Raw genomic sequence first — 15,831 nt, forward strand, 5'->3', positions numbered from 1 at the left:
GTCGCTGTCCAAGCGGTGCTGTCTGCCGTGCCGCCTTCAGGGTGAAAGAGTAAGCAGGGGGTAGCAGAAGACTGCATTAGCTACATCGCAGCCTGCTAGCCAGGTTTTTCGTTCGTACCAATTTTTGGAAAATCCTCGGGTGTAGGACTTCCCCCCTTTAGTAGAAACCTGTTGAATTATTAAATTTGGTCTGGGAGGTCCTAATTGTTTCGTTGCCAATTTATCTTCATTTGTTCGCCGACAAAAAGGAACTTCTTTCAAAGACACAATCGAGTTGCACTGAAGCCTAGCCATTTTGATAGAAGTAGTGAATTGATTGACGCTGCTACCCGCTCTTTTCTTAGTTACGTTCATGGTTATATGTTACGTATGACGAAAGCGCGTAAGTGCAAGCCCTCAGAAACCCATAGAGATTGTATTGAAAGCTCTGATATTTGAAAAAAATAGATTTTACATGGGAGTCTATGACAGACTTCTGGGCGATTTTCAACCTGACTGAAATCGCCCCAAAAGGGGGGGGGGGGGGCATTTGAAGCACGACTTTAGCCTGATTGGACATTTAGTGGCACTGTGGCAGATCAGACGTCTAGATTACAACACTGATAACTACTGTTGCCGTGATATAATTGATTAGAAAAAAAATCCCTTCCTTTTCCCGTTTGGCAGTGCGTCGCCCATATCGCCCTATTGAACACACCGCCCCTGAGTTAATCTATAGGGAAGGAGATCTGCACATCCAACTGGATGGAAACCTAGAGGAAATGGACCTCCTCAAGAGAAACCATGACAAGTTGGGGTCCTTATACTGTTACTGTTTCAATGACATTTTATGTATCGTATGGTTCCATAGGTCTAGTACCATTATGGCACATACTGTTTGCATTGATTTTCTATTGTCAATGTTGTTTGAGAGCTTTTGGACACAACAATGACATCCACATTTGTATTTCCTGTGTCTGTATAGGAAGTGCAGGGAGTGATAGCCCAGATGTCTGGGTTGGTTAACATGGATATGGACTGTGCTCACTCAGTGGACCTGAATGAGGAACTGAATCTCCTAAGGGAGCAGTGTGGGGCGATGATCCTGAAGAACAAAACAGAGGCTGAGAGCTGGTTTCAGAGCAAGGTGGGCCACTGTCAACACATAAATACTGAGTCCTGAAGATGTTAGAGATACAGAATATATCATATATTCTCCATGTTTGTTTTGACACCTCAGGTGGACAGCATGAAGACCCAGGTGACCGCCTGTTCTGATGGGTCCTAGGTCAGGCAGACATAGATAGCCGACCTAAAGAGAATAGTCCAGGATCTAACTTTGGAGTTGAAGCTAATGGAGACCCAGGTAAGAAACCACATACACATATTTTTTTTTACGCTATGAAGTTTGCAGTCTTTGTTGTTGCACTGAAACTCTGGAGACAGAATCAGAGATTTACAGGTTTTAAAATGGCTGCTCTTTCACTTCACTCGCTCGCTTACAGAATCTGTCAACGGAGAGGGACGAGATGGAAGTGAACGAGCGACACAGTGTTCACCTCAGTCAGCTTCAGCAGCACTTAGACAGCCTGGAGGAGGAGCTGCTGCAGCTACGTACAGCCACAGAGCAGCAGGCTGTCCAGTACCAGATGCTCCTGGACATCAAGACCAGGCTGGAGATGGAGATCGCTGAGTACAGGAGGCTGCTGGATGGAGGGGGAGCCAGGTAAGGCCAAGAAAAGGGTTGTCACTAGTGATTACCCAAGAAAAGAGTCAACAGGTGATTTGACAGAAGCTAAATCCATGTCCGAGGTCTGACTGATATTTTTGTCTTCAGCAGGAAATCAAGCTCCAACGCAATGAGTAATGGAACTGCCTTCCAACACATCGTCATGCCAATTCAGAGTTCCTCCATTAGTGTGCCAAGTATTAATGAGACCTCAAGAGAGACCTCAAGCAGTTTAGAAAATGGAGGACAAGTGGTAGGTGTAGCCATTGGGGAGCAGGTTACTCGTCTGCAGAAAGTGTTTCTTTATAATGCCTCTTTATAAAAACAGGGCCGAGTGTACAAACAACTAATTAGGTCCAAAGCAAGAGTTTAGAAAGTGGGCATCGGGTTGAATATTCTGAGAGTAGAGCTAACACCAGCTCTGCACAACATGGAGCTCACGTTGTGAGCAGCGTTGAGGGTAAATCCCCCACTGTCAGTAGAGTCAATGACATACCACATGATAATATCAGCGTGATTATCTCAACAACTCAGATTAGCGAAGATGCATCTCAGATTAAAGACACAGAAGTTGCTCAGATCACTAGTAGTGATGTTGATGTTACCAGTGTTAACTGTGGAGGACAGACTGCCAGCACTGTGAAAGAAGAAGAGATAAGCATTGCCAATGACACAGTACAAGTTAGCAGTGAGGAGGCCGTAGTGGTGGTTGGTGTCAGTAATGTAAAAAGCACAGGTCAGATAAGATGTAGGGAAACTAAGATCCCGGAGAGAAGTGTGGAAAGTGAGACTAAGATTGACAGTGAAAATCAGATTCTTAGTACTGTGCGTGATGCTCAGATTATCTCAGCAGAGGAAGAAAACCAATTCAGAAGTGAGGAGACTCAGATTGACAGCGTGGAGGTTACGAGTCAGATGAATAGCTGCCAAATTGAAACTCAGATAAGCAGTCCTGAAGGTGGAGTTCTGAGTGTTGTGGAAAGTGTTGTTCAGATAACCAGTGTAGGAAATGGCAGTCAGATCAGCTGTGTTGAAACTGGAGCACAGCTCTGCTCCTTGGAGATACACATCACAGAAAATGAGGCTCAGCCAAGCAGTCAGCCAACAGAGGTAATTATCACCCATTCGGAAGACCGATTTGAGATGAGAAATGTTGAACATGGAGAGCTTGTTATCATAGAAAAAACTATAATTGAGGAGATAAGCAGTATATCCAGAGAGAGTGAAGCTGTGGTGAGCAGCAGGGTTGAAAGCGGAAGACTGGTTGATGAGCTGGAAGTCACCTCTGTAGTTGGTGATGCAGAAGATGCAGGTCAAACAAACTGTGAGGAGAGTAGAGTTCAGATGAGCATTGCTCAGGGTGGTGACCTGACTAGCACAATCATAACAACAAGTGTGGTTGAGATGAAGAGTGCTGATGAGGCTGGTGACCTGACTGGAAGTGTGGTTGAGATCCACAGTGCTGAGGGTGGTGATCTGACTAAAATGGCAGCAAGTGTGGTTGAGATGATCAGCACACGGAATGTGAGGTTCAATTGTCCACAGGGAGTATAGAGCTCAAACAACCTTGATGGAGAGTGAAGGTAGGATTAGCAGGGATGTTCAAATGATTGACCCTGTCTTTACAGGTGACATAGGCACTGTAGAAACTGTAGTAGTCTCGTTCCCATCCGTGTGTCAGACTACTGACAGCGATAACGCTATTAGCACGGTAAGCGAGGCTAAGGAAACTGTGATCCAGGTGAAGAAAGTGGAAGGTACTGTTCCAATCAGCAGTGCAGAACTGATCACCAATGTTGTACAGATTAGCAGCGCTGCAAGTGACAATACGATCAGCAGTGCCACAGGTGTAGTGGTAAAAGTGCCAGCTTGTACAGTGGAGAGTGCAGTGGAGATCACCAGTAATGTGAGGAGTGGAAGCATGATACGTACTAGACGTATGACTAGTGTAGGCAGTGGTGGTTTGATCAGCAGGACAGGAAGTGGGCATATGATGAATAATGTGGTAAGTGGACATATGATAACTAGTTCAGGAAGTGGACACATGATAACTAGTGCAAGAAGTGGACACATGATAACTAGTGCAGGAAGTGGAGGTAGACCAAGTAGTGCAGGAAGTGGAGAATGAATGGTTTATGGTGCTAGTACATGACGAATCAGCAGTGCAGGTAGTGGAGACACTCAGTGGTCCGGGTAGTGGGGGCAGACTCCGTAGTCCAGGTAGTGGAGGCAGACTCCGTAGTCCAGGTAGTGGAGGCAGACTCCGTAGTCCCGGTAGTGGAGGCAGGCTCCGTAGTCCCGGTAGTGGAGGCAGGCTCCGTAGTCCAGGTAGTGGAGGCAGGCTCCGTAGTCCAGGTAGTGGAGGCAGGCTCCGTAGTCCAGGTAGTGGAGGCAGGCTCCATAGTCCCGGTAGTGGAGGCAGGCTCCGTAGTCCCGGTAGTGGAGGTAGACTCAGTAGTCCAGGTAGTGGAGGTAGACTCAGTAGTCCAGGTAGTGGAGGTAGACTCAGTAGTCCAGGTAGTGGAGGCAGACTCAGTAGTCCAGGTAGTGGAGGTAGACTCAGTAGTCCAGGTAGTGGAGGTAGACTCAGTAGTCCAGGTAGTGGAGGTAGACTCAGTAGTCCAGGTAGTGGAGGCAGACTCAGTAGTCCAGGTAGTGGAGGCAGACTCAGTAGTCCAGGTAGTGGAGGCAGACTCAGTAGTCCAGGTAGTGGAGGCAGGCTCAGTAGTCCAGGTAGTGGAGGCAGGCTCAGTAGTCCAGGTAGTGGAGGCAGACTCTGTAGTCCAGGTAGTGGAGGCAGACTCTGTAGTCCAGGTAGTGGACATAAGATAAGTGGTACCGGTGGTGGAGATCAAATTAAATGTAATAGTATCGGCAGTGGAGTCTGGACCCATGTGAATTCCGAAAATGTCTCTCAGTTTAACAGAAATGCGAGCAATGAAAGGACTGGTAGACTTAGCAGTGCAGGAAGTGGAGAATGGAAGGTTAATAGTGGAAGTAATGGACAGATCAGTAAGGCAGGAAGTGGGGGAAGAATCAGCAATGCACACATTATCAGTAGTGCTAGAAGTGGAGGTAGACTGAGTAGCAGTAGCACAGGAAGTGGAGGTAGACTAAGTAGTGCGGGTAGTGGACATATGATCAGTAGTGCAGGTACTAGTGGACAGAGAATTAGTATTACAGCGGGTGGAGTCAGGATCAGCAGTGGAGGCAGTCGAGTGATTACCAGCAGTGGTGGTCCAGCCAGCAGCCCCAGCAGAGTGACCATCAGGAACACAGGAAGCGGAGGCAGTGGAGGTGGAGGCAAAGAGCGGATCAGCGTCTGTAAAATGGCCGCCCTCTCCATATCAGCTGCCGTGAAAGAAAAAGAAAAGGCCCAGGAGGTCCGTCGGGAATCCTACACAAAACAGGTGTCAGGTGAGAACCGCAGTTTTCAAAGTGGGTTAACAGAGACACATTTTCAGCTTGACTGTTCTTGTAAAGTCGTATTCATGATAAGATTAATGATTATGATTGATAAAGTACATGGGTGTCCTTCACAGTGCCTTCTCTCTCTGTCTCAATCTCTCAGTTCACCCTCTCTTTCGTTTTCCCTCTCTCTTTTGCTGTCTCTCTCACTTTGCATTCCCCAGCCACCAGTCCTCGGATCCAGCGGTGGATGAGGACAGCGATGGGAGAAACTGATGACAACAGTGTGCCATTCTGAGTGGACAGAGGAGCAAGGCATAATGACAAATAGTCACACTACTTATAGTTAATACATATCTATTACATTGCATTCCATCAAAGGAGCATTAATGCCTTTAAATGACCAGTATCACAATGCACCTTCATGCTAGAAAACATGTTTTCACAGGATCTCTGTCTGCAATAATTCCTGTTAATGTGCCTTTCATCATTGCTGTGAATAAGTAATGCACTGAGGTTTCTGTTTGAACAGTAATCTAAAAAGTTCTGAAATATACTCTGAAATAGGTATAGGGATGCAGAGGTGATGGAATTTGTTCAATGCCAAACAATTGTATCTTATTGCATTCAGTTTCCTTGTAAAGCGCTTACACTTAATTTGTCCAGAAGATGGCAGTATATGCATTTAGGTGTTTAGTTGTGGAGTGAGTCAGCGAGTCATCTAATTTGACACATTTACGCAAGTTAGTATAACTTTTAGATTGTATTTTAGTCGTTTGAAATCAAATAAAGCTTCTGATAACTTATTACTTGTTATTGTTTTTAATGATGAAGAAAACCTGTTATTACTTCACACTTATGAAAACACTTGTTCTGAAATATAATTCTCATCTTATTTCGTTTTATTGTGCTACATTTCAAATGTGTATTTTAAATTTGTACTTTATGCAGTTCGTTCCAGTCATTTGCAGCAGAGAACTGGAAGGAATGGCGGCCAAAGGAGGTGTTGGCTTTGGGGATGACCAGTGAGATATACCTGCTGGAACGCATACTACGGGTGGGTGTTGCTAAGGTGACCAATGATCTAAGATAAGGCGGGGATTTGCCTAGAAGTGATTTATAGATGCCCTGGAGCCAGTGGGTTTGGCGACGAATATGTAGTGAGGGCCAGCCAACGAGAGCATACAGGTCACAATGGTGGGTAGTATATGGGGCTTTGGTGACAAAACGGATGGCACTGTGATAGACTACATCCAATTTGCTGAGTAGAGTGTTGGAAGCTATTTTGTAAATGACATCGCCGAAGTCAAGGATCGGTAGGATAGTCCGTTTTACGAGGGCCTGTTTAGCAGCATGAGTGAAGGAAGCTTTGTTGCGAAATAGGAAGCCGATTCTAGATTTAACTTTGGATTGGAGATGCTTAATGTGAGTCTGGAAGGAGAGTTTACGGTCTAACCAGACACCTAGGTATTTTTAGTTGTCCACATATTCTAAGTCAGACCTGCCGAGAGTAGTGATTCTAGTCGGGTGGACGGGTGCAAGCAGTGTGGTGGACATTCCTGCAGTCAGCATGCCAATTGCACGCTCCCTCAAAACTTGAAACATTTATGGTGTTGTGTGACCAAACTGCACATTTTAGAGTGGCCTTTTATTGTCCTCAGCACAAAGTGCACCTGTGTAATGATTATGCTGTTTAATCAGCTTCTTGATATGCCACACCTGTCAGGTGGATGGATTATCTTGGCAAAGGAGAAATGCTCACTAACAGGGACATAAACAAATTTGTGAAAAACATTTGAGAGAAATACGCTTTTTGTGCGTATGGAAAATGTGTGGGATTTTTTATTTCAGCTAATGAAACATGGGACCAACACTTTACATGTTGCATTTATATTTTTGTTCAATGTATTACAATATACTTTTTTGTTGCTTGGGAGGAAGTGTTGGCTGTGCATTTGGCCAATGACAGGCATTCCACATTTAATCCCACCCACATGTGAAAATCTACATTTCAAGCAAGATAACAATAATCAAGCCATTTCAGTTTTTCCTGTTTTTGTCCAAAAATATAAAAAATTTGAAAAAACTGGCAGTTCTCATTCCCAATAGCTCCATTTTAACGCAGAAAAGGACCCATAACACTGCTTAGATACACTTCTGCCACTTCCATAACAAATGACTTCCCTTAAGTAACACTGTCACCTGTACACTGCAGAGCTATCCACACACTCCACACTGCCACCCTGCATCCATGCAACACACTTCTGTAATTTATTTCTACCACACTGGAGCATTTAACATCATGCTCTCTACACTCACAATTCTATCGTATGCTGATACTTCCACCTACAAGATAAAAACTGAATTCTGCATGTGTAGATCGATACTTTAAGGTTAGATACATACGATTTCAGGCAATTAAAACCATAGTGATGTAAGGAAGTAGGATTTTGCATAGAATGATTGAGCAGCCAGTGACTTGAGTTACTCGTTCATTCATCAAAGGGCCGGGCTGACAAGAGGCAAGGCCAGAATGGGAGTAGGTGAATGGGAAAGATTGTAAGCAACTGGAGGTGGCTAATCAAAATGGCCATGACTTGGTATGGAGTTGACTTTTGGTATGTAAGGGGCAGGATAAACAAATATGAACACACCCCTTACACACATCTCAAAAGAACATAGGCACAAAAGCAGCATGTGTGTGTTAATTACATGCCATTGATCACATGCCTTTCTTTCAGCCCCACACTCAAACAACATACAATGTAGTAGTGGAGTTCTGTGTGGGTAAGGCGATTTAATGTGCATTATTATTACTGTTAAATAATGCTATTGTTCGATTTAGCAATTGATTGGAGTTCACCATTCAACATGACCTTTCAACTGAGAAATTGAAACGGTTGCGAAACCTTGCCTGGAGCTATATTGACACATAAAAAAGATCAAGTTGAACTTGATGACAGTACAAGTCATTGTGATTGACAGGAATATAGCATGGGAATGATGCTCCACTTCAAACGACTTCGTTTGAAGTGACACCAGTGTCAAATGCAAATAACTCAATGACAGACAGGAGTTAAAGATGAAACCTGTCTGATCAGATTCTCTGTGGTGGGAGGTTTCTCTCTCTCTGCACCTGTATAATCCTCAATCATACCTGTGGTTTAATAGCCACTCCATTGCCAAAGGATTACCAATGAACTGGTGATGATGATTCACTACTGCAGGTTGCTTGGTAGTACACTTGGTTGACTTTCAAGGAGATATACATGAGCTGTCGCAAACTCACACGCTAATGGTAAGGATGTAGGGTTAGAGCTATTCTTTGGACCAAGGAATGTTCTTTATTACAACTTGTGAATTAGTTGTACAGACTGGTGCGGCTTCTGCTTCAGTGTCTTTAAGCTGTGCCAGCACAGAAGTGATTTTATTGAAAATAATTAGGCATCATGGACGGACATTATTTGATTATTGGTGTTCCCCAAGGCACTGTATTGGGGCCCCGCTAAATTCACTTTTAACATTTGCAATCCGTGGTTAAGGTTTAGCATGTTCAATCAAACTTCTCAGGCTTAATTCTTAAAAAGGCAAATACGAAGTGAGCAAATACCGGAGAGAGAGAGAGGTTCACTACAACTATTATCCCAAATAATTGCACATCCATGAGTGTTAAGCGAAAGGGTCACTGAGAGGGCAAGTGAGAGAAGCTCATGTTTAATCCTCTCCCTTTAGCACAGCATAGAAGGCAATGTTTGTGTTGAGTAACAGACAATGGGCTGAGGACATTTTGATACCGGATGCCAAATAGCCTACTCAATCATGATACTGTAATTGTTCAAAATCATAAAAGACCAGAGGGGATCTTCTTTATCAAAAGAATGAAGTGTCTTCTTTATCATAGCTATAGTAAATCTGATCAGCAATCCAAGTTGCCATGGACCTGCAAAGATCCCCCCCTCCCGCCCCCGCCCCCTCACACACAAACTCTCTCTCTCAAAATGTTTAGATTAGATGTAAATCAGGGTTAGCTGATCTGTTTTTGTAGGAGCCCTAGCTGGGCCTTCTGTGGGAAGAGATAGCTTGTAGCTTCAGCCTCAAAGCTCACCCATCGGTTTTTCTTATCTGTGGGGTGAAAAGCATCTGGCTCTCGCTTTGATTGCTTGCATAACACTGTGGGTGGATGAATTCACCATGCATGCACAAATAAAAAGCAGAGAAAAGCTGCTGTAGGGCGTGGAAAGGTCAGGTATTGCATACATTCCTTAATTAAACCGACCTTGTCAGTTGCAATGCTCCATTGACTGTGTTTCACTCTTAATTTTTTTAAAACTTCAAGTAGAGGCACGTTGCCAAAGCTCGCAAGGCTCTAAGCATGCAAATGATAAATGCCACCCAGTTAAGCATGGGGCAAGAGGAACTAGCGTAAAGTTTTGTTTGGATTACTGCCAGAACTCAAAATACAGATAAGTGCCTACTTTAAAAGGTTAAGGCTTGTTCTGGGATGATCATATTGAATTAAATAGACATAAAAGAGTATCACTTGGCTCTTGAGAAAAGCGGGGTTAACCACATTTTAAACTGCTTCACCTATTCTCATTAATTGATATAAGATATACAGGTTGGCCATAAGTAGGGAAGGCTAGGACAGGAAGTGGTTTACAGGTCTTCATGAATGTGCAACAGTATGTGATAAGGCCTGGGATGCAGCCATAGAGTCGACATTCTGACTACTGTGAATCACAGGTTAATGACCACTTCTCTTATCTCAGTAAGACCCAACCCTCCCTCCCACTCCGTCTCCTGACCCATACCTCCCACTAGTCACTCCCAACGTCATTTATTCTTAAGACTCTCTTTTGCATTGCCAAATTGGAAGCTTGCAAAACATGTGTGTACATGTTTATTCTGATTTGTGGCATAGGCCAATAACTGTGCAGGGCTGTAATTCGTTTCATTACACACACAATAATAATAATAATAATATGCCATTTAGCAGACGCTTTTATCCAAAGCGACTTACAGTCATGTGTGCATACATTTTTGTGTATGGGTGGTCCCGGGGATCGAACCCACTACCTTGGCGTTACAAGCGCCATGATCTACCAGTTGAGCTACAGAGGACCACACAAAAGGATGTAGAAGCAGTTAACAGACAAATAATCTAATAATTCAGTGGTTCATCAAACAACTCAACTCCTTGCTATGGGATCAAGTGCTGCAGCTTCTTTTCAGTGTGTTGGGCTTGAGTGCTTCACTTGCTTGGCCATTTGTTACATGGAATATTGCTGAATCCAAGATGGAGAAAACATTGGGCTTAATCAAATGGGATTGTTGGCATCACACTGCCTGTATTCAGCTTTTACAACATCTCAATCGCTTTTATATTTCTTCACTCCTTTTAGACCAGTTTCCACTGCACCATTAGTGTCAAAAACGTATTGTTCGTTCCACTGTAAAAGTGTCAAGTTAATTCAACGCTTTAGTTACTTAGATGGAAGTTATATGTGATAAATGCATGACATTTCCTTAAATGGTCAAAATCCCCCTTTCCCAAACTGCAAGGAGCTCACAGAGAAAGCCCAGGCCTGATGAACATCTTGCAGATGAATGAGACAAGATAGAACAGCCTTACTCCAGGGCTTAGGTTTAACCCTTTAGATTTACTCTGTTTTTTAAAGCAAGTTACCATAAACTATCATTATGATTACAGAGTATTAATATGCTCCGGCTGAACTATTTAGATACAGAATATACACTGAGTGTACAAACCATTAGGAACACCTTCCTATTATTGAGTTGCAGCCCCTTTTGTCTTCAAAACAGCCTAAATTCATCAGGGCATGGACTCTACAAGGTGTTGAAAGCGTTCCACAGGGATGCTGGCCCATGTTGACTCCAATGCCTTCCACAGTTGTGTCAAGTTGGCTGGATGTCCTTTGGGTGGTGGACCATTCTTTTTACACACAGGAAACTGTTGAGTGTGAAAAACCCAGCAGCGTTGCCCTTCTTGACACACTTAAACCAGTGTGCCTGGCACCTATTACCATACCCCGTTCAAAGACACTTAAATATTTTGTCTTGCCCATTCACCCTCTGAATGGCACACATACACAATCCATGTCTCAATTGTCTCAAGGTTTAACCTGTCTCCTCCCCTTTATCTACACTGATTGAAGTGGATTTAACAAGTGACATCAATAAGGGATCATAGCTTTCACCTGGATTCACCTGGTCAGTCTATGTCATGGAAAGAGCAGGTGTTCCTAATGTTTTGTACCCTCAGTGTAGTCTCTGTGACTGAAAAGTGAAGTGTCCTAGAAGTTGACATAATTAGTTCCAACAGAGTAATAGGCTTGTGAGAGTATATAAGGGAAATGTAGAGAAAAAGTCCATACCTCATGCATCCTGTCTTTACAAACAAAACATATTGCTACAACAGTAGCTAAGATGGGGGAAAAGTGTGTTCATAATAAAGCGCTACTCTGCCTTCTTAACAACACTATCAACAAAGCAGGTCCTACAGGCCCTAGTTTTGTCGCACCTAGGCTACTGTTCAGTAGTGTGGTCAGGTGCCACAAAGAGGGACTTTTGCAGTTGGCTCAGAACAGGGCAGCACGGCTGGCCCTTAAAAGTACAAGGAGAGCTAACATTCATGATATGCATGTCAATCTCTCATGGCTCAAAGTGGAAGAGAGATTGACGTCATCACTACTTGTTTTTGTAAGAAGTGTTGACAAGCTGAATGTACAGAGCTGTCTGTTTAAACTACTAGCACACAGCACGGACACCCATGCATACCCCACAAGACATGCCACCAGAGGTCTCTTCACAATCCCCAAGTCCAGAACAGACTATGGGAGGCGCACAGTACTACATAGAGCTATGACTACATGGAACTTTATTCCACATCAGGTAATTGATGCAAGCAGTAGAATCAGATTTTCTTTTAAACAGGTAAAAATACACCTTATGGAACAGCAGGGACTGTGAAGAGACACACACAGGTACAGACACATGCATACGCATACATTGTAGTATTGTTGTATGGTGGTATTATACATTTTGTATTCTACATTTTGTATTGTAGATATGTAGTGGTGTAATAATGTTATATGACCTACTGTTGTATCTTTTGTTTTATATGTAATGTAAGTGCTTTAATGTGTTTGGACCCCAGGAAGAGTAGCTGCTGCCTTGGCAGCAGCTAATGGGGATCCCTAATAAATACAAATACAAACATTATAATACTGCATTCAAGAGTGCAGTCAAACAGCAAGGCCCTTAAACTGGCAAAGCCGATACCATTGGACCTGCTGGGATGGTATGAATTGATGGGGTTAGATCAGAGAAAGGCTTGTGGAAAACAAATGCAAGGCTGCATAGGCAAATAGGCAGGTGGTGGCTTTGCAAATAGGGATACAATTTTACTTGAAAATATAGGGTTGTCACAGTTTTCATGGGTGCATGAGTTGGGGGCAAAAGCTAGTTCTCTTGTTCTTTCTCTGTGTAACCATAAAGGTCTCCATTAAATGTGGTGAAACACCCATGCATTCCAGATTGGTTAATGTGTCAAGAAAAAGCATGGTCTGTCCTTTATGGAATGTCAATCATAGAAACCAGGAGGGATGGTCCAAAGGTACACTTTCATATAACTTACCAGACACTATTATCCAGAGTGACATACAGTAGTGAGTGCATACATTTTCATTTTTGTTCGTACTGGTCCCCCATGGGAATCAAACCCACAACCCTGGCGTTGCAAGTGCCATGCTCTACCAACTGAGCCACACGGGATGCATGTGTAGGTAACATTCAGGATATCCTTTATGTAAAACAAATACAGAACATATGACTGATTCATAATAAACAAAAACTAACAACAACTCCCCTGCAGTGGCAAACAACATGATGACTTGCATTAACATTTTGTAATGGCACTCTATTACTCAATGTGCTAAAACTGTACAGCAGCGAATCATACTGTACCCTCAGCCGAGCGCACACTGCCGTGTCTGTTACACAGCAATAAGAGCCTGTTTTATATGCAACGAAAGTTCAGCGAAAAGTATGTGTTGAGAGACTCTTTCACCAGGCAGAAGGTACAAATGAAAAGAGGTAGTGATTGATAGATGTGAGACCGGAGAACAAAACGAAAGGTGCATAATTGTCACACCCAGAATGAATGAGAGATAGAGTCAGCTCAATCAGCTCAATGCAATTGAAGAATCCATAGACTCTAACCACTTCTGGGAACATTGGAAAACACTAAACAAACAACAACACGACAAATTATCTATCCAAAACGGAGATGTATGGGTAAACCACTTCTCCAATCTTTCTGGCCCTATAACAAAGAACAAACAGCAAAAACATATACAGTACAGGATCAAATGCAAATCTTAGAATCAACTATTAAAGACTACCAGAACCCACTGGATTCTCCAATTACATTGAATGAACTACAAGACAAAATACAAACCTTCCAACCCAAAAAGGCCTGTGCTGTTGAGGGTATCCTCAATGAAATGATCAAATATACAGACCACCAATTCCAATTGGCTATACTTAAACTCTTTAACATCATCCTTAGCTCTGGCATCTTCCCCAATATTTGGAACCAAGGACCGATCACCCCAATCCACAAAAGTGGAGACAAATTTGACCCCAATAACTACCGATATGCGTCAACAGCAACCTTGGGAAAATCCTCAGCATTATCATTAACAGCAGACTCGTACATTTCCTCAGTGAAAACAATGTACTGAGCAAATGTAAAATTGGCTTTTTACCATATTACCGTACGACAGACCACGTATTCACCCTGCACACCCTAATTGACAAGCAAACAAACCAAAACAAAGGCAAAGTCTTCTCATGCTTTGTTGATTTACAAAAAAACTTTTGACTCAATTTGGCATGAGGGTCTGCTATACAACTTTATGGAAAGTGGTGTTGGTGGAAAAACATACGACATTATAAAATCCATGTACACAAACAACAAGTGTGTGGTGAAAATTGGCAAAAAACACACACATTTCTTTCCACAATGCCATGGGGTGAGACAGGGAAGCAGTTTAAGCCCCACCCTCTTCAACATATATATCAACGAATTGGCGAGGGCACTAGAACAGTCTGCAGCACCCAGCCTCACCCTACAAGAATCTGAAGTAAAATGTCTACTGTTTGCTGATGATCTGGTGCTTCTGTCCCCAACCAAGGAGGGCCTACAGCAGCACCTAGATCTTCTGCACAGATTCTGTCAGACCTGGGCCCTGACAGTAAATCTCAGTAAGACAAAAATAATGGTGTTCCAAAAAAGGTCCAGTTGCCAGGACCACAAATACAAATTCCATCTAGACACTGTTGCCCTAGAGCACACAAAAAAACTATACATACCTCTGCCTAAACATCAGCTCCACATGTAACTTCCACAAAGCTGTTAACAATCTGAGAGACAAGGATAAGAAGGGCCTTCTATGCCATCAAAAGGAATATAAAAATCGACATACCAATTAGGATCTGGCTAAAAATACTTGAATCAGTTATAGAACCCATTGCCCTTTATGGTTGTGAGGTCTGGGGTCTGCTCACCAACCAATAATTCACAAAATGGGACAAACACCAAATTGAGACTCTGCATGCAGAATTCTGCAAAAATATCCTCTGTGTACCACGTAAAACACCAAATAATGCATGCAGAGCAGAATTAGGCCGATACCCAGTAATTATCAAAATCCAGAAAAGAGCCGTTAAATTCTACAACCACCTAAAAGGAAGCGATTCCCAAACCTTCCATAACAAAGCCATCACCTACAGAGAGATTAACCTGGAGAAGAGTCCCCTAAGCAAGCTGGTCCTGGGGCTCTGTTCACAAACACAAACAGACCCAACAGAGCCCCAGGACAGCAACACAATTAGACCCAACCAAATCATGAGAAAATTAAAAGATAATTATTGACACATTGGAAAGAATTTACAAAAAAACAGAGCAAACTAGAATGCTATTTGGCCCTAAACAGAGAGTACACAGTGGCAGAATACCTGACCACTGTGACTGACCCAAAATGAAGGAAATCTATGTACAGACTCAGTGAGCATAGCCTTGCTATTGAGAAAGGCCGCCGTAGGCAGACCTGGCTCTCAAGAGAAGACAGGCTATGAGTCACGTTCGTTGAATGACGGACCAAGGCGCAGCGTGATATGCGTACATGTTTATTTAAACTATTAAACACCACGACAAAACAACAATGGAAACGAAACGTGAAGTCCAAGGTAGAACACACACCATACCTTACAAGGAGCAAGATCCCACAACTAGACCGTGCCAATAGGCTGCCTAAGTATGGTCCCCATTCAGAGACAACGAGCGACAGCTGCCTCTGATTGGGAACCACACCGGCAAACATAGAAATACACACACACTAGATAATACAACATAGAACATACACAACAAAGAATATACACACCCTGACCCAACATATAAGAGTCCCCTGAGTCAGGGCGTGACACTATGTGCACACTGCCCACAAAATGAGGTGGAAACTGAGACACATACTTCCCTCAGATTACACAGACGCACAAAGAATTCGAAAACAAATCCAATTTGGATCAACTCCCATATCTATTGGGTGAAATACCACAGTGTGCAATCACAGCAACAAGATTTGTGACCTGTTGCCATTAGAAAAGGTCAACCAGTGAAGAACAAACACCAT

The 15,831-nt window shown here is 43.1% G+C and overlaps 1 pseudogene across 1 annotated transcript; it reads left to right on the plus strand.

Moving 5' to 3' along the window:
* The first annotated feature begins 1,006 nt into the window (after positions 1-1,006).
* LOC311138954 lies at positions 1,007-5,414 on the plus strand (annotated as a pseudogene). Its single transcript has 6 exons — positions 1,007-1,126; positions 1,220-1,240; positions 1,485-1,705; positions 2,116-3,804; positions 4,127-5,125; positions 5,341-5,414. The product of its transcript is annotated as an uncharacterized misc_RNA (transcript).
* Positions 5,415-15,831: the final 10,417 nt, after the last annotated feature.

The sequence above is a fragment of the Coregonus lavaretus genome, assembly GCF_964263955.1.
Source record: "Coregonus lavaretus genome assembly, chromosome: 2".
In the NCBI taxonomy this organism is placed as follows: Eukaryota; Metazoa; Chordata; class Actinopteri; order Salmoniformes; family Salmonidae; genus Coregonus; species Coregonus lavaretus.